Genomic DNA, 27,666 nt, shown 5'->3' with positions numbered 1-27,666 from the left:
ATAACCCTGATATTTGTCTTTATGAAGTAATCAAAAGTCCCTATTATGTTAAGGTGATAATTATTTTTCATTTTAATGAGTATGTATAATTATGTTTGTATGAATTAAAAATAAAGACACTTAATAATAATAACAAATACATATATCTAAAGTTACAAGGAACGGGGGCGTCGGTGGCCGCAACGGTTTCGGCGTTGACACGGCGCTCATCAGTGTAAGGTGAAGGTCCCCGGGTTCGAATCCAACGGCCCTGCATTCGAACCCGACATACTTACAATTAGGCGTGTTTTTTTGTTTTTGTTTTCAAAAACACTGGCACCCTGAGGGTTTATATAACCTTTGCTGTTGCGAACCCTCGTAAAAAAAATAAATAAATAAAAAGTTACAAGGATTTATATATCAATCCATCATCAAGAATGAATGGGCGGACCAGAACAAAATCACGTGTAAATATCGACAATTTACAGGCATACCAATCATGTCTAACTGAATTGTTATGTAAATATAAAACGGGAAAGATATATTTCAAAAATCTTCAACCGCGAAATATAATACATTTTTCATACATGTGACACCTTCGCAAAGCCACACACTTCGATAGAAATGACATTTTCGTGTAACTAGTTTCAATTTTTTTTTCTTCAAATTAAAAGTGAAAAAGTATAATTTTTTGCAATAAATGCTTTATTGTAATTTTATCATTTTTGACTGTTTTACCCTGCCTACCCGTCTCTTTTGGCCTACCAGACCCACTTTAACTACAAATCGGCAGAAAATCGGCAAAAATCAAACTAAAAATAGGCGAAATAAAAAAAAATCAAACTATAGAAGCCTACGACACCAAGAGCAAATCTCACAATTTATTATTTTCCCTTATAAATTAGTAGAGCTTTTACCAATGTTGCAAAAAATTAACCTTATCGTAATATATAAATAATCATAATAAGAAATATATATATATATATGTATATATATAATCCAGTAATGTCATTGATTATTTGAGGTTTACAAGTAGCAATTATTGTCTTTATTATATTTCCAATAAAATATTATTATACAGCAATTTCTCTACAAGAAAAGGCTAGTTTATATCCATGATAAGCAGGTTGAATTGAAACTATCTCCATGATTTTTTTTAGACGTGCGAGCGTGCCAGAAAACTGGTTGAAACGTTTAAGCAAAATCCTGCCAATATCGAATAATTGCCCACCTTTACGTGTGACGCAATAACTGCCTAAGAAGGGGAGAAAAACGGAATGAAATTGTGTCATTAGACGACCTTTCCTCTATCTCTCTCAGTCTCTCCCTCTCACACCCTCTTTCTCTCTTCTTCCTGGTTCTTACACGCGAGCAGACGACGAAAAACCCGATTGCCCCATGGAAACAGGATAGGGGAAACAGCGACATTTGCGAGCACCGGGCGAACATTTGCGTTCCGTTGAGACATTTGCTCAGCCCTTTCGTCATTCGACGAACGGGTCCGGTTCCTGAGGGATAATTTTGAAAAGGCCATTGAATTTCTGCCTGTCAACCTGATTAAAATTGAACAAATTAATGAATCAATTAAAAATCACTTTCAGGTTTGTCAAAAACTCGTTAAAAATTTATAATAGCTCATTGACTCAAGAATAACAATCAAACTAGGCGGCCTTAAGATATTCTCGCTTATATTTGGTACACACGGCCACGGAAAAAATTTCAAACAATTAATCTCTAGTATTATTCTAAAAAAATATTCAGATTTACAACGTCTTGTATTTTTATGTTGAAATGGACTTCCAAAGAACTTTGTATGGTTTTATTACTAATTAATGAGCGCAGTGTTTTTTAAATGTTTGTTGCAAAAATGAATGGCATGTTGTGCTCATTTTCAAGATCTTTCCTTTAAGTATAAAGTCTCTAGCTAAAGATACAACCAGAAAAATGGAACATTGATTACTTTGAAATTACCCAGAACATAGTAATTGAAAACAAGCGTTTGACAGGTCGGCAGACCAATTCCTCCATGGTTTATCAAATTTATATATTCTTCTCCGTTTATTTTATCTTTTTCGTTCTATTTTTCCTATAGTCCACAATAATTTGATAAATAGTTGTAAAATGAAACTATTGTTACTCAACGAAAAATTAATTTTTCTGTTTTCCAGGGTGTACAGTTTAAAAGACTCCACCTTAGCACAAAATCATCCAAGAAAAGTTTATATTTTAAGTGCACAGATATTACTTCAAGTTTACTAATAAATTTGTAAATCGTCTTTTGTGGTTCTCCAATTTATTTGATTGATGACACATCTTTCCTACAAGCATGAGATGATTTGCAATAGTTCACGAAGAAGTTTTCCTTAGAAGTTACAAGTTTTGCCAGTTAGCTCATTTATAAATTATTTCACAATAAATTCGTATTTTTTCAACCTTTATTGTACTGGAATTGTAACTGAAATGTAATAATTTTTTTCGTGTTTAATAATAATTCAAAGTAAAATTAATTCCTTATTTTAATGCCGAAGATAATTGGAGCATCCGAGCATAAATTTTTCCGTTTTCTAAATAATGTTTTTCATTGACTATGAATAAAGTTTTCTTAGGATTTGATTTTAGAATATTAAGAATGAACATATTTATTCAGATATCGTGAGATGCGGTCGGGTGTACATCTCACGATATCTGAATAACTATCGATTAACGGTCACTAATCTCTACACAATGAACATATTCGTACGTGATAAATGTTAATCAATTTTGGTCGATCAATGGCAACAAATCGGACATGTTTTTAACACACATTTTTTTTCATAAAATATTTACATAAAATTTAGCATGTCTTTCTTCCTAGATTCAGCCATATTTAATGCAGTTGAGATAACAGATATTCACTGGAATATTTAGAGGTAGGAAAACTGAATTTGTAAGTTGAAGTAGATAAAAGAGTTGTTTTAAATATATTAAGTATTAAAAAATATATATTGAATATTTAAATTAATTACACTCATTATCTAAGGGTTGAGATGAAAAAGCCAGTGGTCACGACCGGGATACGAACTCACGACCTTCCGCTCCTTATTCATAGTTTTTCATCTCAACCAAGACTTTAGATAATAAGTATAATTTATTTGAATAATTAATACTGTCAGTCAATACTACTAAATACATATATGGATTAATATATATTGAACGTTATACTAAACGTTAAACATAATCCAGATTACTAAAATCTAAACTAACTAACGATTAAAAAAATAAACGAGACTCGTTTTAATTTTATGTGTAAAGGAAGCAAGTACGGTACGATATTCAAATTTATTGTCCGAACTGGAGCTTCTATATCCGACGAAATTGTTCAACTGGGGTCCGCTAGGTCTCGCTTGAAGTATTGTTTCTAGACGGGCTTACGTCCAATGTATTTGGAATACACCACGGGCTTTCGCTTTTGTATTGACACAATATTTCTTGAAAAGTAGAAGCAGGCTTCAGAATAAATATATATACTTTTTGGAACTTAGCAACTCCTGACCGAAGGGGCCAACAGATCGTGCCATGAGGTTCTATCCATCTATCCCGGACTGAAGATTCAAACACACGTCTCACCTACAATGAATTTTGTGCGGGCCTCGATCAAGCTGGAGAATCATTCCTTGTCGTTGTTGAAGAGGAACATTATCTAAAAGTACTGGCAAAACAGCCCTCAAAATTGAGGAACTAATCACAATTTAAATTATTTTCGTAGAAATAAGGCCCAATTAATTTATTTCCGAGAAGTCCTCGCCGAACGTTGATCCTGTGATCCACAAGAATACGACATTTCGAATATTCTTCTGCTCATGTTCGAAAATTCCAACGGTTTTGTATGCCATTAGAGGTGAACTTGGATTGATCAATGAATGTATGGAAGAACGTTTTCTTCAGAATGTTAGACGCCTGCCATAATATTGACATATTATAATGAAAAAATGAATATGACATATCTAATCATATATAATCAGAGTCCCAAAGTCTCTGGACAAGATGAGCTCCGATAAGTGCGTAGTATATCTCTAATTTTATTTTTTGAAAAACCAAAACCCCTTCCAACATTTCAGAGAGAGGAAGGAATTCGGAGTTTGGGAACATACAGTTAAATAGTTTAGTTCAGCTCCTCGTCGAAATTACACTGCGGTTTTTTGGTGATGAAATGCAACCGATCCGTATCTCATCATATTGCGAGCAACTCGAGTAAATTTTCTGGTTTACTCCTAGGCGATCAGGAAATTTCTGGGAGTGCAACTCGACTGCGCGAAGCACAATACCACCAATATCAAGCAGTAGTACATATCACTACTACTATTGTAAAATTTATTTACTTCCAGGAATTAAGATTTGCACTCATAATGCGAGTTTGACAAACAATGACAGAGTGTAAACAATAAAGGCAATTAATGTTTACTCGAATGAAGAAGCAAATTATTAGAATTAACAACGAAACAAACGAAACGCGTTTTTTCAAATATTTTTCTATAATTAATATTTATGAAAGGTATTGGTTGAGATAAAAAAGTCAGTGTCACGAGCGGGATTCGAACCCACGATCTTCGGCTAAATACGGCTCTGCCCTACCACTTGAGCTATCGTGACTTCGATCCGCTCGGACTGAAGTATATCTTCTCGAAAGCTCTCCGTGGCCATTTCATTTGTCGCCGAGAATCAAATAGATTACACGGCATTTGAAAAATGGCAAAAAGGAAGGAAAATTCGAGAGGTGAGTTTGAAATGGGAAGTTAGTGTCCGAGTGGATCGAGGTCACGATAGCTCAAGTGGTAGAGCAGCGGCGTATCTAGCCGAAAATCGTGGGTTCGAATCCCGCTCGTGATACTGACTTTTTTATCTCAGCTAAAACCTTAATTAATTGAAATATATTAATTGGTCAAGCGGACCACTAAAACTAGGGAATAAAATTACAAAGTTCAGCTAGATGAGAAAGTTATATTAAATCTGTTCCCACCACGTGATTCCTAGCCAAAATTAACTATTGGTTGGTATAAGACCATTTTTTGCTAAAGTTAATCGTTTGCGAATTAAATGGGTGGACTATAGAATTTGATACACCCTGTGTATAACTACAATGGTCAACAAATCTGCAGAACAGAAGGCATGAACCTCAATTGATTTCAGAACGAAAATAAACTAGAATAAAAAATGAATAGATGATCGGTTGCTCGTTGGTCGTCGACTAACTGTGGTCTCAACGGAGTTCCTGTTTGCCTTCACGTAGATCCGATCCGACGACTCTGTAACTGCCCTTTCCCGTTAAAAGAATTAAAAATAGAAGAGAGTGCCCAGTCCTGGTCCGAGTCGGATCCTCGATGGAGTGGGAGCCTTTTTTCAGGGAAAGGGGGTAACGGGAGAGTGGAAGCAAGTGAGATGCACTCTGTCCTGGCGGAAGGACGAACGCCTAACGGTTAACGGGTCCTTCAAGGACGCCTCATCGCTCCGCTTCCAATCCTACTCCTTCCTCTTCTTCACTCACATGGCATTTGTCAACAATAACACCGGCGAGTCCTTTGTCTTCCGGGGAACTCGATGACCTTGACGGGAGAAGATATGCATGTAAATTTTGTTGAATTTACTCCTTAAAAAAAATAACTGTGGAATTTGAAATGAGGGGTATGCACGATGTTTGTACGATGTTACCTCATGTTAACTCGAATACAGAAATGTGCAATAAGATCGTGAACGCCCTCTTCTTTTCTTAACATGTTAAACGTTAAATTTTCCGCAATGTTGCGCGTGGCAATTGGTGGAAAAATAAAGCTATAACAGACCTTGAAGGCCTGTTGTTGTTTGTTTTGGTTTTCATTTGAATTAAATTGTAAGATGCCAGAAATTATTAAAAAAAGGAAAATTAATAACTTTATTATTCAAAATTACTTACTAGTTACTTCAACTTCCTCCCTCGACCATCTACTTCGAAACTTCGCATACCTTCGAATTTCACAAGGAAGCTATCTATGCACTCGAAAAGTACTAAAAAATGACACACTTCAATTCGTGCCGACATACCTAACTTGCATCCTAACGTCTAACCGCCTACAGCTTTATAGGATATGGGATGTATCTATTATGAATGAGAGCAGGACAGGTCAGAAATAAACAAAGGAAATGTACTGGTCTGATTTAGTTAATGCGTATTTAAGAATAAAAATACGGGTAAACAAAAAACAGCTGTTAAATTCATGGCTGCCATGTTGGTTACATACACCCTAACGGACTGAATGTGACTACATATTCGATCTAACATCTAACATTGGGCCTGGCCTTTTAGATCGAGCACTGTTAATTAGCCAATTATTACAAGTCTATGCCATCATTTTTCTCGATCTAACAGGACCTAACAGAGTTAACAGGGTTAACGCAAAGATCGTGAATACCCCTAGTATTTTCATCAGAGTTGTTAAGAATCGGAACAGTCACAGAGCAGATATAAACAGATGCAATAACCTGGCATATTTCAGGGTTTGTCTACAATGCGGTTAGACATGATCTCATTTATTTCACGTGATATCTGTACTGGAAAATTTTAGTATGTTAGTAAGATAACCATGGAAGTTTCAAGGAGGTCCATAATTACCTAAAACTTTAATCATGATTGGTTTCATGATGATAGCTTGACAAAGCTGTTTTTGGCCTACCGTTGGTACAACAATCATATCTGTGTTGTATCAATCTAGTTATTGCTTCGTCTGACAATAGTAATTTGAGGGGCAATTTTTACAAGGGATAGAGTATACTACGTTAGATAATCTAAAATGCGGATCCACACACTTTGCAAAGATTTTCATACCCATCTTATTGTTATATTTAAAAACTATTTTTAAATGATTTAGTTGGCTCTCCAACAAAAACTTAATCTTCTTCGAAGCATCACCAATGTATACAAATGGAGAAAATCTCTCAACCCCCATCTATGCTAATAATATTGTCAGTATGAGGTAAATTTCAGGGTGAAATCAGCATCCTCATCAAGGATGTGGGATGACCATTCTTCTTCAGCATATATGTGATCTTCCCCTCATTAATTTTTTTAAACCCTTTTTTAATAACCAAATAAACATTGTAGCAAATACAAGCTCGTATTTATTTTCTCCCCTGACTATTAAATCCCGAAATGGACGATTATAAAATTAGATTAATTGAATGAAATGATTATTAAATAGCTTTCAATTAATTAACGTTTTGGTTGAGTTAGAAAAGTCAGTGTCACAAGCGGAATTCGAACCCACGACCTTCGGCTAAATACGCCGCTGCTCTACCACTTGAGCTATAGTGACTTCGATCCTCTCGGAGGACACTAACCCCACCTTTTGAATTTTCCCTCCTTTTTGCTATTTTTCAATCCCGCTCGTGACGCTGACTTTTTTATCTCAACTACAAAAAACCGTAATTAATTGAAAGATATTAATTGGTCAAGCGGACCACGAAAACTAGTGAATTTAATAAGATAAAATGAAGTAATCCTTCACTAAAGCTCCGTGGCCATTTCATTTGTCGCCGAGAATCAAATAGATTACACTACTTTGGAAAAATGACAAAAAGGAGGGAAAATTCAAAAAGTTGGGGTTGAGATGGGAAGTTAGTGTCCGAGTGGATCGAAGTCACGATAGCTCAAGTGGTAGAGTAGCGGCGTATCTAGCCGAAGGTCGTGGGTTCGAATCCCGCTTGTGACACTTACTTTTTGAACTCAATTACAAAAACAGTAATTAATTGAAAGATATTTTCAGAATTTAGTAATATAGTACAAGTTAGGAAGAAGGTCAATAATGACATGAAACTTTACTTATTTCAAAATATAATACAGTTGAGATAAATTTCTCGTGAGGATAATAAATTGAACTGAAACAAATGGTTCGAAGGAAAAGTTGATATTAATCGAAGTGAAATAAATTAATTTCAGACATTTTAGGTAAGGAATGAGGAAAGACGCTTTTAATAAGTTCTGAAGCACGAAATCCAACTTATTTTCCCTCTTAAAGCGTCGCTTTTAAATAGAAGGTAAATTCATCTTAATCCATGGAACTCATTAGCTTATCCGACCTCCTTATATATTACTTTACTCCCATTACTTCCAGTGGTTTATTTGTTTGGTTAGGTGTCCGCCCATCTGCATTTTCTCCTCCGGTTCGATTTCCATCGAAAAAAATCCAATTAAATTGCGATTTCAAAAATCCAGCCTGGTATTTCGGCCGGACGATAACCCACATTTTGTCAACAGAAAAATGTGTCACTCTTGATGCTCGGTTTTTTTTTTTGCCATTAGAAACACTCAGAATTTGAATTCCGCTTGAGATAAAAGTTAGCCCTTGATTAAAAATCCATGTTTTTTTAAAGCTTTTTATAATTTAAGCTAAAGTGAATATCTCAGATGCGTACGAATGATTACACAAATCTCTCTCTCTCTCTCTCTCTCTCTCTCTCTCNTATATCTGTCTATCAACCTCAATCTTTATGTTGTTGCATTTTTGTTTTAACGTTCATTTTAAAGAAAAAAGATTTAAAAAAGCTTGTCCAGAAGTATAAATCTTCATGAAGTCGTGTTAATAAGTAGCTAAATAATTTACAGGAACCATTACTTTTGCAATAGAAAGGAATTAATGTTCATTAGCTAAAGTACACTCATGTTGGATATTTTTGGTTAGACGGAGGAAGTTTCTCTTCCACAGCAATAATGCATGCAGGACGAAGCAAGTAAATGATATCTGCCTTCGGATCTGGTTGCATAATGAAATCGTGCCCCACGATAAATATCAAATGCGGGTTAATTTGTGCTCATTAAGGCTGATTTAATTAGACATGAAAATTTCTGTCTGTCTCTTCTGTTGTCACATACCTCAGTTTGAAAATCAGGTCACGATTAAAGATTTATATATTTTACATGTTTAAGCCTTGTGTCGCAGGTTTTCAATAAAAAAAATCAAAAACCTACATTTATACAATTATCTAGAAGAAATTTTTATCATTTAATCATTAAGTGAAACGCTGACAGGCACTTGTGAAAGAAATAATCACGAGGATTAACGCGTTATGAACGACTGTGATAGACGGATGTAAATAGATAAACCGTACTAATTACATCTTACATTGAAATCTACTTTTACACTAGTCTACTCCCAAATGGATAATAACAGACCTTGAAAAGGTATTTACACAAATAGCTAGAGCAGACCCCTTGGGGAAACTCGGACGTCTAGTCGGATTTGGACTTAATAAATTCAGATTATACAGCTCGGATCAAAGTCAATTCTTTCCGTTAAACGCCAAGGCAATTACAGCAGCTTAAACAGGCGCAGACCACGTGCACTTCCTCTTTCTTAAAATACACCCCTGTGAACACTTCACGAACATATATCAACTGTTTGAAAAATGAAAAAAATTAAATTAATATAATGCAATCGTGAGATGTCCTCTGTGGTGTGATGAACGTGTAATTTGATCCCTTACCATTCGATCACCTCGGTCTCCTATCATCGCTGTATTGGTCTATCAGATCATTTCGGCAAATAAATGGATTTTTTTTACTGATCAAATAATTATCAATCATGGTTTTGTTGAATCCAACTGTAGACTGCAGAAGAAACGTGTTACATACAATTCTTTGTGATATTTCGTTTTTACCGACATAATTTTCTTCTTATTGATGCGTGTTTACTTTCAAAACGTCTTACCATAATAAAAAACGGGTTAAGCCACACCGTTCATGGTAAAACCGGGTGAAGTCCCTAATATAGGGATTAGGAATGCTATTCGATCTAAAATGTCACATTTCCTATCCGTGGCCTCTTGTATCTAGAATTCAAAAAAGGTATGGGAATCATTAACCGAGAAAGGAGTGTTGAACCTATAGATTAGAATGAAAAAATAAAAAAGTGCAGGATAAAACTGAGATAAAAAGGTGCATAAAAAAAGTTCGCATTATCCCCATTCATAGAGCTTATGGTATCGGAACATCTCCTAAAATTCATTTTTATAAGGAAACTTATAATAGGGCTTGTGTTCCATCAACAGTACACAGACGAAGACAAAAATAGTCTCAGACAAACTCTGAACATCAGCGAATTTGATTTTTCAGAAAGAATGTGAACAGTATATATAANTGGTGATTGAACCAATAGAATCATTAACGAAGAAAGGAGTGTTGAACCTATAGATTAGGATGAGAAAATAAAAAGGATAACACTGAGATAAACAAGGTGAATAAAAAAAGTTCGCATGATCGCCATTCATAGAGCTTATGGTATCGGAAGATCTCTTAAAGTTCTTTTTTATAAGGAAACTTATAATCGGGCTTGTGTTCCATCAGCATTACACAGAAGAAGACAAAAATAGTCTCAGACAAACTCTCAATAGCAGCGAATTTGATTTTTCAGAAAGAATGTGAACAGTATATATAATTTGCCGATAATATAAAAAAATTATTCGGAAATCGTAAGATCGGTCTGGACCGAATCTCACGGTTTCTGAATAATTATCGATTAACGGTCACTAATCACCACGCAAATATAAAAAAGTAAAAGGACATGCAGAAGTTGGGCAAATTTTGCTTAAAAAAAAAAAACAGGAAATTTCTACAAAAACTTACTCAATATATTCAAATGATTTAATAAAAGTGTTTAACGTTTAATGATATTGTGTTTTTTAATATTTGCAGTATATTGCCGATTGATCATATACGAAAGTGGGAAAATACTATATATCGCTTTTTTCGAGTTTTTTATTTTCATAAAATATTTCGAAAAATGGGCGCGTTTTCCCATGTAGTCTACTTAAATATGCGGTAGTGGTGATTGAACCAATTGGATCATTAACCAAGAAAGGAGTGTCGAACCTATAGATTAGAATGAGAAAATAAAAAGGTGCAGGATAAAACTGAGATAAACAAGGTACATAAAAAATGTTCGCATGTTCGCCATTCATAGAGCTTATGGTATCGGAAGGTCTCCTAAGGTTCTTTTTTATAAGGAAACTTATAATATATATATATATTTTATCTGCTGACAATAGAAAAAAAGTAAAAGGACATGCAGAAGTTGGGGAAATTTCGCTAAAGAAAACAGGAAATTTCTACAAAAATTTACTCAATATATTCAAATGATTTAATAAAAGTGTTTAACTTTTAATGATATTGTGTTTTTTAATATTTGCAGTATATTGCCGATTGATCATATACGAAAGTGGGAAAATACTATATATCGCTTTTTTCGAGTTTTTTATTTTCATAAAATATTTCGAAAAATGGGCGCGTTTTTCCCCTGTAGTCTACTTAAATATGCGGTAGTGATGATTGAACAATGGTGATGATTGTTATTTTAACGACGATAGTTTACTAGATGCGTATCATAGTAACATGCTTGTTGTTACTCTCTTCGATTTTTTATTTTGATAGTTTCGATGTCAAAGATTTAAAAAAAATATTATTTTTGCTGCTATATACAGGAAAACTTGAATGTGAAACTTGCCAGGAAAAGACAAAAAGTGGTAAGCTTGATGAACATGTCTCTTGATTATATCATTTGGCCATCCAATTTTCCCAAAACGGTCGTGTGAATTGGACGTATTACTGGCCGTCAAGAATGTCACAAATTACTGTTCGAACCGCCCGGAGCAGAAAACTGTAATTCCATGTAAGATACGTATGATTATTGGGGCCGCACGCCATCTCCTGGTCAATAATTACAGCCGGGTTTAAGACGGCCCTCCAAGCCGCTTCTAATTTTTATGCAGTAATACCTCATAAATATTTATAATAGGAGAAAAATAACACTTACGTGTTGATCTGGGTCGGGAAGGCTTCACGAGCGTGGGGGGAGATAAGGAGGAATGATTTTGAAGACTCTTCTGTTCCTGGGTGACTCGACGCGAATTATCATGTCAATAGTGTTTTTGTACGCCTTTACCGTTTGATTAATTCTCGTAAATGGGGTAGCACGCCTTTCGAAGAAGCCGGATCGATCAAACCCAACCGGCAATCTCGGCCGTATTTCCCTCAACGCCTTCTGATATATCTCTTGAAAATTTATTTTCCCCTGTTGCGATTAGCGGCCTGTTTTTGTGCATGGGAACATAACGATAGATATATCCAACCAAAGGTCAATATTAATCGATTCCTTATCGACGGGTCGATTGACGTTCCTGTCTAATTGGGCGAAGAAAAGAAACCTCTTTATCGAAATCCTTCTAGTTTATCATAAAACCGTATTGGGCATGATTGATGAATGAACGACCTTAAGAAAATATCAATTATAAATGCAAGGCGTGTTCAGGATAAAACAAATCGTAACGCAAGCTTTCTTTCTTAGGAGTTAAGTCTTTCTAATGAAATCTTCCATCAAGAACTGTAAAGGTTCACAAACTTCATAAAAAATAAAACTCTTACGAATTTTATAGCAACTATCACGACCACACGCCATCATCAACCAACCACACGTGGTATATCTCTATTTTGCAGTGTGAATGTATTTATTAGCGTGGGAGATGAGGTATGTCTGGGTGTGGCTGTGACTGAATATCGAGTAACTCACAGGCCCGCCAAATTAGTTTAGGTAATTATACATTTGTTGTGTGATGTGAGGGACAGGTCACAGCTATCAAGATTGTAGTAATACTACCGAGATGCTGCGACCTCTCCAATATGAATGTATTTATTAGCGTGAATGTTTTGTGTAAATGGACGTGGTTGTCGAGGAATATCGAGTACTCCACAAACCCGTCAAAAGGAAATTAGTCTAATGGATGAATGAAATTCTGTACATACTGTATGAATGTATTTATTAGCACGAATGGAAGAAGGTTGGTAGGATTATGACTATCCTATCGACTTTTTATTTAGTGGTAGGGGCAGGACCTCAGTCGTGCCAACCTGAGCCCTGCCAACTGTTGATTAGGTAATAATTTTCTTAGCGAGAGTGTGTATTTTTAGTGAGTCTGTAAATATTGAAGTATTTATAACAAACCACGTGTGGGATGGTAGGAAAGAGCAACAAGACACACCTCTGTTTGATCGGTAGGAAACAAAATTAAAAGAAGAGATATAGTGAATGAGATAGAGATAAAGTTGAAATGAAACAAAGAAAAATGCGAGAAGCTTATATACGTGAGGTGCCGGCAAGGACCCCTAGTAGTTAGCCGGCAAAAAAAAAAAAAAAAAAAAAAAAAAAAAAAAAAAAAAAAAAAAAAAAAAAAAAAAAAAAAAAAAAACTATCAGGACGAAAATGTGCAAATATATTTGGCTTAAACTTCGAGTTTTTCTTTTTATATCCAGACATCATTACTTCAACTGTCTGTGGCCGGTGTAACGAGTCCCGAGGGCCTTAGCACAGTTTCCACTTTTTGCAGGCCACTGTGTGCAAATTATATGGAATACAAACCCGACATGAATAACAGAAATAGGTTTATTCCAGTCGACTGTTTCGGGTTAAACTGATTTCTCGAATTCTTCAACAGCAGTCTTCTTTAACGGTAATAACTTCCTTGTGTGTATTTGACTAAAACTATAATGAAAATAAAATAAACAAATCTAATCTATAAAGATTTGGTAATTTGATCAAAAAATAATGTATATCATATAAAAATATAATTTTCATAAACATAGATCGTCCAATCTAGTTTCTGTGAATCATTAAGCATTAGAGTGTAGTATTTAGTGACCGTTAATTAATGATTATTTGGAAATCTTGAGATTTCGGTATGTTTTCTGTGTAGATGTGTCACGGTGTTGCGAGTGTTCAAGACGCACTTTGAGCCCTGAAGATGATCTAAATAAAGATCGAAACGTTGGCACAATAAAGAAAATGATTTTCCAAACCTACATCATACAAGACTGCATCTTACGATCTCCAAATAATCATTAAGCATTAAGCATGAAAAATGGCAAAAAGGAGGGAAAATTCAGAAGTTGAAGTTGAGATGGGAAGTTAGTGTCCGAGTGGATCGAAGTCACGATAGCTCAAGTGGCAGAGCAGCGGCGTATTTAGCCGAAGATCGTGGGTTCGAATCCCGCTTGTGACATTGACTTTATTATCTCAACTAAAAACCTTAATTAATTGAAAGATTAATAAGATGGGAAACAAATTAGAATTAGTTGCTAATTGAACTTCCAGGTTATTTTTGCCATTATTAATCTCAAAATTATTAGTTAATAAAGTTTTTCTTCTGGTAAATCAAATAATAAGAGTAACTCTTTGTACTCTCTTCTCAAATATCTTGCTTTTGCAAAAAAGAAAAAAAAATATTTTGATCGATCGAATTGCTCTTAAGACTGAAGATTTAAAAAAATCCAAACCAAAATTGCAACATTGATCGACAAAAATCTAGGTGACCGGAATATTGGACAATTACGAAACGGAAATTCGATAACTCGATTTCCTGGTGCCCAATTGTATAACGTAGTATGCATAATGCCGTTTCTCGCCGAGGCGTAAAAGCTATCGGCGAGCTTTCAATACATTATTTCCTCCGATCGGTAGAAGAATAAAATACAAAAAAAAGTAATAAAAGAAATAATAGCGATTTGCCTCAACGAAAAACAAAATTATAGAATTTATTGGATTCTAACACGCTGATCGTAATTTTTCGATTTGTTTCAGAGCTCGTTTTATAACGAAAGCAGCCTCCATTCCCACCCACCTTCAATCTTCAATCGTAAGTATTTCACACAATTATTTTATTTTTTTGATATATTTACAATTTTTTATAATGAGTCAATATTGTATATCAATATCAAATTTTTTACGAATCAATAAAGTCAATTAAAATACATTGATCTTTATATGTTCTTTAATGAATATTTATGAAATGTTTGTTGTTGAAATGTTTTTTGACGAAATAATTGTTTCTAACATATATATANATATATCCTCATGATTCTATTTTCTCTCTCTATATATATTTAACATTATACTTAAATTAACTAGATTAATTCTTTTCTCTCCTAGTGCCTTTTGGCAAGAACTCTTGAGCACGTGTCTAATTTTTTGACCTACCATCACCACCAAATACTAGTTTTGTATTGTTTTGTAAAATTTAAAAATTTAATTCGTTGATTTCACGTCCGCCAGCCGGTAGTTTTGAATGTAATGAAAGTTTGTTCTACATCATTTTGTATACTTGAACTGACCTAGGGGTCGTATTTGAAATTCTAAATTTGAACTGGGCCTGAGACACCTTGTACAATTTTCCTCCAAAATAGAAATTCCGCCGGGCCATCTAAAAAGGACACCCTATATATATATATATATATATATATATATATATATAAAATACACGCTCTCTCTCTCTCTCTCTCCCACACACACACACACACACACACACACACACTCACACTCACTCCCTCACTCACTCACTTACTCACTCTTTCACTCACTCACTCACTCACTCTCTCCCTCTCTCTCACTCTCTCTCAATCGCTCTCTCACTCTCTCACTCTCTCTCTTTCTCTCTCTCTCTCACTCTCTCTCTCTACCTCTATCTTTATCTCTCCCTCTTTCGCTTTCACTATCTGCTTAACTCTCTCGATTTCTCATCCCTGTTACACTTGCCTTTTTTCTCCTTCCTGAATAACTGTGGCCATGTTTACACCGATGTAACATGAATGACCCATTATCAGATTTAAAAAAATGAAAATAATAAGCCAACAATTAACATTTAACGTTGAATTCACTAATTTCGTGGTCCGCTTGACCAATTAATATATTACAATTAATTAAGGTTTTTAGTTGAGATTAAAAAAATGGCAAAAAGGAGGGAAAATTCAAAAAGTGTGGTTGAGAGGGAAGTTGGTGTCCGAGGGGATCGAGTTCACGATAGCTCAAGTGGTAGAGCAGCGGCGTATCAAGCCGAAGATCGTTGGTTCGAATCCCGTGCCATTGACTTTTTCATCTCAACTAAAAACCTTAATTAATTTAACATTGAGTTGTCGCATTGAGAAAAGTCGTTAAAATTGTTCAAAAACGGCCCAGGCCCAGGCAAACATCTGTCAAAAGGAATAATCTCAATCTTAAACTGGATTTCCAAATGGGCGATACGATTTGGCTAAAAGATGAGGTCCTTGCTCCTGGGAAAGGTAGGCCGTAAACCTTGGCAGACTGCCTGACGCCTTGTCTATCAACTAATAGGAATTAGCAACAGGTAAACTCCGGCTGGATTTTCCCTAATTAAAAACGCGTGAAACATGGTTGCACATTTTCTTGTTCGTTTGGGGTCAACGTTACAAAGATCTGAGTCGTATTTCAATCACCAGATGAACGACGGATTTATATCTTAATACTTTACTAATAATTACTTAATTATTAGTTTATAGTTAATACTTTACTTAGTTAATAATAACACTTAGTTAATACTTTAATAATACAGTAAACGAACACCAATACTCCCAAACCAATTATGTTGTAAACGTAGTGACATGACGATATTGCTACTTAAAGAAATAGTATATATAGTTAACATTTTGTTGATTTATTTTATAATTTTTTTTATTAGCTGTTGGTCCTACTTTTTTAGCTTACAAGAGTAAGTTCCCAAGTTTACAAATCGACCACGAGTTAAGCTTTACAGATTTTCCTCGTTAGTCGTGATTATTAGTAATAATCGTTTTGGTTTGGTAAGATAAAGAAAGAGGGTGGATTTTTTAAAGGGAAATGCTATAATTCAAACAGAAATTGACCGTGTGGGGCCTTTGAAACCAAATAGTGTTACTTTTCAACCAGAATTACTCTTTTTTTTCAGTAATTGTGGAAAAAGCGAGATCATACACGGTCTAATGTTTCTCAATTTTTTCTCCGTACGGATCGTGCCTAACCCCGTTTATGAGAAGGTCCGGTACGGCTATAATCTATAAAACACTTTGCTAACCGGAGGCATTCCAGTATCAACCTGTCGTGGTTTGCAGGGTCCGCAATTAGCCATTATCCCATTTCTCTACTGATTTATATAATTCATAGCACGAGCTTTACTTACTGGAAAACGGGTTGTTGAGACATGCGACCATCGGAGTGTTGAAAATGTCAGGAGTTTCAGAAAAAAAAGTTTACAATATTACTTGAAAACTATTACAATGTGTTAAAACGTTTTATTACAGTCGCATAAAACAATTAATATCGGATATTTATTATAAATTAATATTACTCAAATATATCTATCTATATATCCAAAAATGCTAATTTTATGAAGCGTCCTAGAAGCAGATATCATTACTGGATAAGTTTCCACAGTAAAATTATTTAATAACTAAAATTCTTGAACTGTGTGAAGAGCCAAAAAAAATTTCAAAGTGTAATAATAGTATATTTAAAATAGAAACACAAGCACTACGAAGCACTACGATTTTAAAACCAGTCAAGTTTTTTAATCTTAAAAGTGCTTCTCTGTCGATTTATCTCTTTTTCTCACTCTTTCTCTATTTTTTTCATCCACTTACAAATTCCCGCCCAAATCTCGTTTTTCTTTTTTTTCTGTATTCATTCCTCTTTTTTCTCCTTTAATCCTCTGTCTTGTTCTTTTGTTTGTTTCGTAGCTGCTCTCACTCACTCTCTCTTTCTGTCAAATTTTTGACCTATATAAAAAGCCAACAAAACTTTTAAATTACAATATTAGTATATTTAAACTAGGAACAAGTAGCAAAAAATATGTAGCAATTCGATTTAATTTTTTTAAATTTTATAGTGGTTCTCTGTCGATTTCTCTCTTTTCCTCTTTCTCTGACTTTTCTCTGTTGATTATTTTAATTCTAATACACTTTTATCAATCAATTTCTATTTATGTTTAGGTCAATCTCCCCGGCTAACTTTCAATTTTTTTTCAAAATCTTTTTTCTATATTCATTCCTCTTTTTTTCTCTTGTAATCCTCAGTCTTGTACTTTGTTTAGTAATTGCTCTTAGTCACTCTCTCATTCTCAATCATTTTACTTACAATATTAGTATATTTAAAATAGGAACAAGTAGCAAAAAATATGTAGCAATTCGATTTAATTTTTTTTAAATTGTATAATGGTTCTCTGTCGATTTCTCTCTTTTCCTCTTTCTCTGACTTTTCTCTGTTGATTATTTTAATTCTAATACACTTTTTTCAATCAATTTCTATTTATGTTTTTGTCAATCTCCCCGGCTAACTTTCAATTTTTTTTCAAAATCTTTTTTCTATATTCATTCCTCGTTTTTTTCTCCTGTCATCCTCACTCATGTACTTTGTTTATTAGTTGCTCTTAGTCACTCTCTCATTCTCAATCATTTTACTTTCCATACTAGTATATTTAAAATAGGAACAAGTAGCCAAAAATATGTATCAATTCGATTTAATTTTTTTTAAATTTTATAATGGTTCTCTGTCGATTTCTCTCTTTTCCTCTTTCTCTGACTTTTCTATGTTGATTATTTTAATTCTAATACACTTTTATCAATCAATTTCTATTTATGTTTATGTCAATCTCCCTGGCTAACTTTCAATTTTTTTTTCAAAATCTTTTTTTCAAAATCTTTTTTCTGTTTTCATTCCTCTTTTTTTCTCTTGTCATCCTCAGTCTTGTACTTCGTTTAGTAATTGCTCTTAGTCACTCTATCGTTCTTAACAATTTTACTTATAATACTAGTATATTTAAAATAGGAACAAGTAGCAAAAATATGTATCAATTCGATTTAAATTTTATAAAGGTTCTCTGTCCATTTCTCTCTTTTCCTCTTTCTCTGACTTTTCTATGTTGATTATTTTAATTCTAATACACTTTTATCAATGAATTTCTATCAGTATTTATCTTCCCGTCTAATTCTCGATTTTGTTTCTAATTATTTTTTTTATAATTGTACCTCTTTTTTTTCCTACCGTCCTCAGTTTTGTATATTTGTTTCTTAGTCGCCCTCACACATTCTACCCTTCTGTCACTGTATTTCCTGCCTTCTTGCCGTTTGTTGGCTTCTTTTTTTTATTCTTTTTCTCACTATATATTTTTTATTCTTTTCCTTCCTGACACCATTGAAATTATTTACTCATGTTGTATTATTATCGAAAACGCAAATATAAAATAAAACAAAGATAAGACAATAGAAATTACCTGAGGATTGGTGGACCATTTCCTGTGTACCGTCCTTTGTTTCAAAAGATATTTATCATCGATCAAAACTTGAAAGCAATATAAACATACAAATCTATTTAAACATATAATAAAAAAATTTAATCATACTTTAAAAAACTAAAATATTAGGTCAAATTATGGTGGTTACATTGTCCGCCAAATACTGGCCAGGCTCGCAGATCAGAGTTCCAAGCCGGTCTAGCTCTTGGGATTTTAATTTATAATAATTTCGGAAAGGGCATTGTAAAGCGTTAGGTTTGATCCTGCGTCTACGACACCCAATGGGTATTTGGACGTTATGCCCTCCTTAAAGACGGGAATTACTTTACTTAAGATCAAATTTCATGTAGTTCACATATCTCTCTTATAGGGAAAGATTTACTGTTGTACTGATTTATCTAACATCTGGCGACGATCCGAAGAAAATGTAGCAAATGACAAGAAAAGCAAATGTAGTGTGAAAATCACGTTTAAAACCAGAAAAAACACGACATGCTGCTATACAACCCTGCTCATTTTTCATGCGTAAAATGTAAGAATTGTGAAGTTATTTAAAGATTGATACACTCCAAGCAACGAATCAATACGTCAACATACATCAGCCCTAGTTTATTTATAACTTGAGAGGAAATGATAGCCTAATTTTTGTAATAGGCTGTGAAATGGGAGGATCCGAAGATAGTTCCAACCGTGAAGGGTCCAGGTCTTCTGCCTAAATTCACTATGCGATTAGTCACGTAGAAACGCCGCCAATAAAGACTAATTACATCCAAACTATAATTTTAGGATTTGAGAATGAATCAATATTCACGATTTTAACCATGATAAATCGCCGACAGGCTGAGCGTTTGTGGTCCATTACCGCTTCGGCGGTGATTTGCATCGGATTAATTATCAGTCTCTATGCCTTATTGAGAATGGGTGAAAGATATGAAAGATTGAAATATGAGTTTTTTTAAATTCATTCACGTCAAGATAGAGGTTCATATACCAAAAACCTGGGTTTATAACGAACAGAGAGCTTAATTTGGAAACGTATAGCTCGGATCTTTATTTATTATATATTATCAAATTATTTATATATTATCAAATTAGCTGACAATGCAATATTATATTTTAAAAAATGTTATTTCTGTTTTTCTAACTTCCTCTCTCTCTCTCTCTCTCTCTCTCTCTCTCTCTCTCTCCTCTCCCTCCCTCCTCTCTCTCTTTTCTTTCAGGGCTGTTTCCCTTTTATTGTTTGTTAACCTTTTCACTTTTTTTTTGTTTTTATCGTATTAACTGTAAATTATTCTATCCTGTGTTTTCTGTATATTTGTCTTCAATTTCTTTTTTAAATATTCATCATAAAATTCGCTAGATTTTGCATTTTCGAGAACAAAGCTATGTGTGCTAGATGCTACGCAAGCTTTTGCATATTCCAAACCATCAATTTTTGCATTTTGTTCATAGATATGCTTTTCTAGAATCTAGAGATAGTGAGTGAGAGAAAGAGTTAGGTAGAAAATTTAAAGATAGATGTTCTTTAATTGTATGAGGATATGATTTATTTTTTAAACTACATAGGTAAATAGATAGATAAATGGGTAATATATAAATACATATATATAGATAGGTAGATAGATAAATATATAGATAGAGAAGAGAGGGCGAGAGAGAAAAAAAGGGAGAGTGAGATAGAAAAAAATTATGAATATAATATTGCATGAATAAGGGTATGCATATCTAAAGATAGTGACGTACGATAACAGAAAATAGTTACCAGTACCCTTCGGGGAGAAAGCACTTTCATGTAATCACCCCTTGTGATTGTAATTATTGTCTGGATGATGACCATCGTAACATAGACTGCTACACAGATGGATCACTTATCAAAGGTAAAGCGAGTGGTGCAGGAATCTACATACCAAAATTAGAAATCAGCATCTCCTCCCATCTTGGCAATAACACCTCTGTTTTTCAGGCGGAAATCTGGGCCATCAATATGTGTTGTAGTACACTAATGGAAAATAAAATTATGGGATAAGATATTAAAACATTTTCTGACTGTCAGGCTATACTTAAGGCATTACAAAAAGATTTGTCAACCTCACGACTGGTGGCGGAAACTATAGATCTTATCAGTAGGATCTCTTTCAGGTTTGAGAACAAGGTAACCCTTATTTGGATACCAGAACATAAAGGACAACATGGCAATGAAAAGGCGGATGGCCTAGCCAAAGAAGGTTCTAATACTGCGTTTGTTGGACCACAGCCGGTATTACCTCACTCTATGAGCACAGGGAAAGAGAGTATCAATAACTGGGGCATGACACAATTCCTTAGGGAGTGGAATTTATCCCCCGGACACAATCAATCGAAAGAGTTTGTTAAGGCGATCAAATCAGCAGAATCGAAGTGGCTATTCTCTATCTCAAGGAAGGGAATTAGGAGGCTGATAGGTATTCTGACGGGCCACTGCCCACTGAGAAAACACCTCTCCGTAATGGGTATCCTACCAGACCCCTTTTGCCGTTTTTGCGAAATAAAAGAAGAAACGGCACGGCACTACCTCGCAGAGTGTGATAGGTATGCTAGGTCTNCGCATACGACAGAATGGTGTTACTGCCGCAGCATTGGTGTAGAGGCAGCTCAGCCCCGAAGGGCCAAGACAACCTCGCTCCCCGCTTGACCTTCCGAGTGGTCGGGTCTGCATTAAGCTTCAGACCGTATGCTGCGCGCATAGGGCTACCTAAGCCGAAATACATCAGCCCGGTCTCTCGCGCACTCCCTAGATAGAGAAGGCGACTCTATCTCCCAGAGTATTGGCGCTTCTCTAGCGTCGAAACTTCCGGTTTCGTTTAAAGTGAAATTTCTAACCACCCCCTAGAGGAGTACCGCCTACGGTAAAGCCTCCTATCGAGCTCAGCCTACTGCTACGTTCAGAGCATACTCCAGTAGGAGCAACCGATTCACTACCCGTTCCCGTCCGCCACAACTCACGCATTCGAGGGACGGTCCAGCACAATCACCCGTCCTCAACACCTATATGCTGCCGTCCGATCCGCTGTATCCCGTGAGGCCGGGTGTATAACGGTGTCATACGCAAGTTTGGTGCGTCACAGGTAGAAGACAGCCTCTTCTCTAAGTTTCCGCCAGGGACGTCACCACGTACCACTACGAATCCATTCCCAGTGTAACAGGGGCTGGATTTTGGAACATTTCTGTTACCCCGTAGTACAAATGGTTATGCACCCTCCCCTGTCTATGCAGAAAGGATCTGGTACCCTAACCCTCGTGTGCGTCTGATAAGGCACCCGCCGCCCATGCCGTTCCGAGGCCGATACGAGTACAGCTTGTGCTTTAGAGAGGTTGCCACGCCCTCAGGGCTGCATCTTTATTTTGTGCCCGGACACCCCCCTTGTAATCAAGGGTTGGGAGGGGTCACAGGAAAGAGTGTAGACTCTGTATATTCAATTGTGGTACCAAATTATTCTACTGTGCTCAAGCACAATTCTCATTTCTACTCGCTCTCTATGTTAAACCAAGATGTGAGACTTTTCACTTAAATGGATTCCAAATACACACTGTCATGTTCAAATACAATTCTCATATGCGTTCGGAGTCCTAATGGCTCTTTAAAAGGAGCCAAGAAACGCCATTCAATTGGAAGACACAAATACTTTCAGCCGTGCCAAAGAACAACTCTTACGTACGGTGGTACAGGCTCTTTATATGTAAGCAAGGAATGACATCATACAATTAAACGATACCTAAATACTCTTTTCTCCGCTCACGTAAAATTCTCATATCGTGGCATTCCTAATCGCTCTCTAAATGGAGCCAAGGAATGACACCTTTCAATTAAGTCAGACACGTCGAGCAACGTATCATTGCATGCGGAGCACATGTGCAAACTTTAGACCAAAAGCAAGCTTCAGTGTGAATATCTTGCAAATCTTACACTTAATCTGGCAAGGATAATCTTATACGATTCAGATCCTCCGAGCGCCAACTATCGACTAAGCTCTTGATAGGTATTTGGAGGCTGATAGGTATCCTGACGGGCCACTGCCCACTGAGAAGACACCTCTCCGTAATGGACATTCTACCAAATCCTTTTTGCCGTTTTTGCGATAAAAAAAAGAAACGGCAAGGCACTACCTCGCAGAGTGTGATAGGTATGCTAGGTCTAAATTTTAAATCTTTGAAGGAGAGGACATCACTAAATCACTCGCCGATATTAAATGGTGCAAAATCTTGTGAATAGGTCCAAGAGATTTATGCAGGACACGTGAGCCGAGCAGGTGCCGGACCTTTTGGGGATGGGGTACGAGTCTACCCAGGCATTTAACCCCTCGGGTCTTGGTAGCCCACCCTGCATTATGTTTGTATATATATATATATATATATATATATTATCTTGATACCTTAAAGATATTTTTTTGGTTCAGATAATTTAATGCAGATGTACAGTCAATGTACATGACGGTACTATAAGTGATAATCAAGCATTTGAATATGAGAGGAGAACCAAACAAGTAGTATAAAAAAGGGAGTATACATGGATAATGATCGGACTTTATAAATCCTCAAAATATCTTCTATTAGCTCTCAAATTCGTCTTCTGTACAATGAAATTGCAGCCAATTAAAATTTATTGATAACTAGTCAAATAAATTTACAAGCAATAAAATTACCATATAATATATACATACCAGTACTCGATACTGGTATCGAAAGAAATATTCGATACTACTCAACTATGAATAGAAATTATCGATACTAACGAGTACTTACTCATATGTGTACTTTGTCATTAATTCAGAAATGAATAACTTATTCACTATCTATATGTGGGTAAAATACGCTTATGCGTTAAAATAAACAAATATTTGCAGATTTTTTTCATATAATTGAGTTTTTTTCACAGTGGGTACGTAGGTAAGAAGAAGGAAAAGTTGTCAACATATTTCAACAAATTAAATTCACTAGCTTTTGTGGTCCGCTTGTCCAATTAATGTCTTTCAATTAATTAAGGTTTTTAGTTGAGATAAAAAAAGTCACAAGCGGGATTCGAAAAGGAGGGAAAATCCAAAAGGTGGGGGTTGAGATGGGAAGTTAGTGTCCGAGTTCGAATCCCGCTCGTGACACTGACTTTTTTATCTCAACTAAAATTCTTAACTAATTGAAAGATATTAATTGGTCAAGCGGACCACGAAAACTAGTGAATGGAGTAAATTTTATTGCACCAATGGGTTTATAAGAATGCAAACATTTATTTATTCTATAATATTATTGTAAAATTAACGGTTGGTCCAATAAGACCAGTTTTCATAAATAAATTTAATTTAAAAAAATAATTCAGAAATTTTAAACAACACGTTTCAGTTTGAACGTTTTTTTATTGAACTGAGCTCCTCTTGGCTGTTAAGAATTGATGGGGGGAATACTAAGTGAAGATGCTTGAAGATTTAGGTTTTTGGTTAGTCCGGAAGGAAAGGATAATCGGGATAGCAGTCCTAATTAGTTTGACTATAGAGTGTTAAAAGGTGGGGCGTATCGTGCCTCAACGACAACGAACCGATTCTCCCACGGTCGAGCTCTCGTTGCGCAATTCTACAGTGGTTTATTTCCATTAAAGACTTGTGTTCTCCATTGTCGGCATATAACACGCGATGTGCGATGTCCTTCCAGATTTCGCAAGAGGGAAAGCGATTTGCACGCAGAATCCGCCCTTATTAAATTATGAGCCAGTGGCTAATATTTTGAAAAGAAGACGGGCAAGAAGCTTCACGAGGAAATGTAAGTGCCCGGTTGGACAATTTATGGAAAATTGTCGCCACACAGGGCGATGCTGATCTCCTCCACTTTTGCGTGCCTTTTCACGGTTTGTTTTTCATTTTCCGTTCTACCTTTCCTTCAAACTATTGACCTTCGCCGTGTGACGAAATCCGATTTGCTGAGAACATGACATTTCATTAAGCCGTATCGTTTCTTAAGACCCGATCGTTGAACCTTGGGCCAAGGAAGAAATCGGATAAATTTCATTTACTACTCCGATATCGGATATCAGAACCGTGTACGGCGCAAAACGAGATTTTGTTAACGCCTGTTTAATGAATTAAACATATTCTGACTAGTACTAGCCTCGTAGAAAGACTTCGAAATTATGATAGATTATTTATTTTTTATTTTTAAACACAACCAGCCTTTCTGTCTTAAAAATCTATACAGCCATCACTGAAAGGGCAAAATTTTTAACAGATTATTTAAGAAAGTTTGAATGCATCGAAACCTTTTTTTTTCTAATCATTTTTTTAATCAAGGTATAACAGTTGTTGGTGAGGTTTCAAATTAGAACCCCAAGCATAAACTGGGCCGCTTCGTGAAGCAGTCGCGCATAAACGCCTCACGACCCTCTTTTCTCGATAAACGACTAGATTCGGATCTTAAAAAACAAAAAATTAAAATTGATACCGGTCGCCCGATTAAACGGGTACCGCAAACAAGGTCGGCTTCGGCAATTAAGCCCGACCCTCGGTCAGCTCATTAGGTCCGACCAAAGACAGTAATTTCCCAGTAATTAATCTCCAAAAGGGGTGTTTTCAACATAATCCAGAAATCTCTTTGTCTTATACCTACCTGAATAAATTTAGATAAATTGCTTAGAAATTTAATCTTTTCAATCAAACGTTTATAATTCAATTTCTAACTTTCATTGACGAATCAATTGGTCGATTTACTCTGCTAATAATCGAAAATTTATCGTTTTTTAAATCGTTGCTAATAAATTAGTCTTAATTTCTTTTTAGAAGTGGTCGTCTAGATCAAAAAATCCCTTGGAAATTTGTACTATTAATTTTCAAACCTGTTGGATTTTAATGGACTGGAGCCAGCAATTAAAGCTCGTGGCGAGTTCTTGTGTGGCAATAAATAGCTAGCGTCTTCACGCGACCGTTGTATGTTAAACGTGTTATAATGCTATTAAGATAAATACGAATAAACGTGAACGGCATTTCCAGACTTTCTCCGCTTAAAAGTGTTAACGTGTTCAGGAAGATTACACTTAGGTTTTCTTAGTAAGTTATGAAAAAATCCAGAATTAAGATCATAAAAATTATGTTCATACATAATAAACATGATTTACATAATTAACATAATTTACAATTATTTGTACACACATCTTGTTATGTTTTATAAATTTTATAAAAAAATACACATTTCTAGTAATNATTTTATAAAAAAATTTTATAAAAAATAGACATTTCTAGTAGTCCATCAATTTTTATTAACTATATATATATATATATATATATATATATATATATATATATGTACATTCTTGTGGGACAAAAAAAAGCAAAAATTAATTTCTAAATGATATTACTCACTGTAGCGTAATTATGATAAATATATAACTTTCTAGTATACATCAATTTGTGCCCACTGAGAGGCAAAAAAGGCAAAAAAATGGCCACTAGCATTTTTTTTCCAAGTAAATACTTACAATCGTTATCATTTTAATTTTTTCCTGTTTACTGGATATTTTTAAAGAAAAATATGTTATAGCTAAATAAAAAAATTAAACTGAGTAAAACAATTTTACAAAAAATATTGCTATGGAAACAACGAAGAAAATGTGCAATTCAGTACGGTATATTTCCTTCCTTGGTTGATCACCTTCATTCGGCGTGGCATAGATTTTATGAAGTTTTGAATGTTGTGGAATCTTTTCTTACACTTCAACAACGCCATTCATAATTCCTTAATATTAATGTGTTAATATTAATTCCTGAATATTTTTTAAATTTCTGGCATCACTGGGCGACTTTCTACCCTCTTTGACAACTCTTACCTAGGGTTTAGCCGGGACAACATGCTGACCATTCCAAACATTGAATTGAAGTTCATCAAGGATCCTGACTATGTGCGGCTTTTCATTGTCATACGTAAAAATAAAACGGTCGCCAATATGTGGCATATAAGGAACAACTTCTTCTGATCACACACCTTCAAAGTATCGCGTAGGTAACCCTCCAAGAAGACCAAGTTTGTGCGACCTTCCATAGAAATGCTTACCCAAATCAAGCCACACCACCATTAACCTTTTAATTAAATTGTAAAATCGTTGATTGATCTGAACTGTAGAATGTCGATTACGATGTACATTAAAAACAAAACGATCACCTAGACAACATGCCTTCTTGAGTATCCTCCAGCATCTCAGCAGCTATGGAAGACCCATCGGACAATTTTTCTGGGAATGTTAAGTCCTCTGGCCACATATGCTTGAAGTCTTCTATCTTCCAACACTGCTATGACTCTAGTCAAATCTCTTTCAATTAAAACCGTCACTCAAACAAATTGGAAGCTTAAAAATGGTACAACTTAAAAAAATCAAACCACCGGAACGTTAGAAAGAAGCTTTACAGAAAAATCAACCAAAAAGAGATTGACCATTCAAAGATTTATTAACAAAATCCAAGCAATCGAGGATTGTTTAAGGGATAATTAAAAATATTAAGAGCGGACACATTTTTGCCTCTCAATGTCTACTATTCTTTAAAAAATTTAACCATTTTTCGTAAAAAAAATATA

The 27,666-nt window shown here is 35.1% G+C and overlaps 1 protein-coding gene across 2 annotated transcripts in view; it reads left to right on the top strand.

Annotated features, from left to right (window-relative positions):
• The window catches only part of LOC106664901 (zinc finger and SCAN domain-containing protein 32-like), a 277,650-nt gene that overhangs the window by 213,803 nt on the left and 36,181 nt on the right, over positions 1–27,666 (top strand). For both annotated transcript variants that reach the window (XM_014390972.2, XM_014390971.2), the window contains exon 3: positions 14,610–14,664. The gene's annotated coding sequence lies outside the window, so the exon portion shown is untranslated. The remainder of the gene's footprint in view (positions 1–14,609; positions 14,665–27,666) is intronic.

This window comes from Cimex lectularius, unplaced genomic scaffold (genome assembly GCF_000648675.2).
Source record: "Cimex lectularius strain Harlan isolate CLEC.00 unplaced genomic scaffold, Clec_2.1 scaffold323, whole genome shotgun sequence".
NCBI classification, from domain to species: Eukaryota; Metazoa; Arthropoda; class Insecta; order Hemiptera; family Cimicidae; genus Cimex; species Cimex lectularius.
The sequence above is the reverse complement of the archived record's forward strand: the minus strand, read 5'-3'. Positions and strand labels throughout refer to the sequence as shown.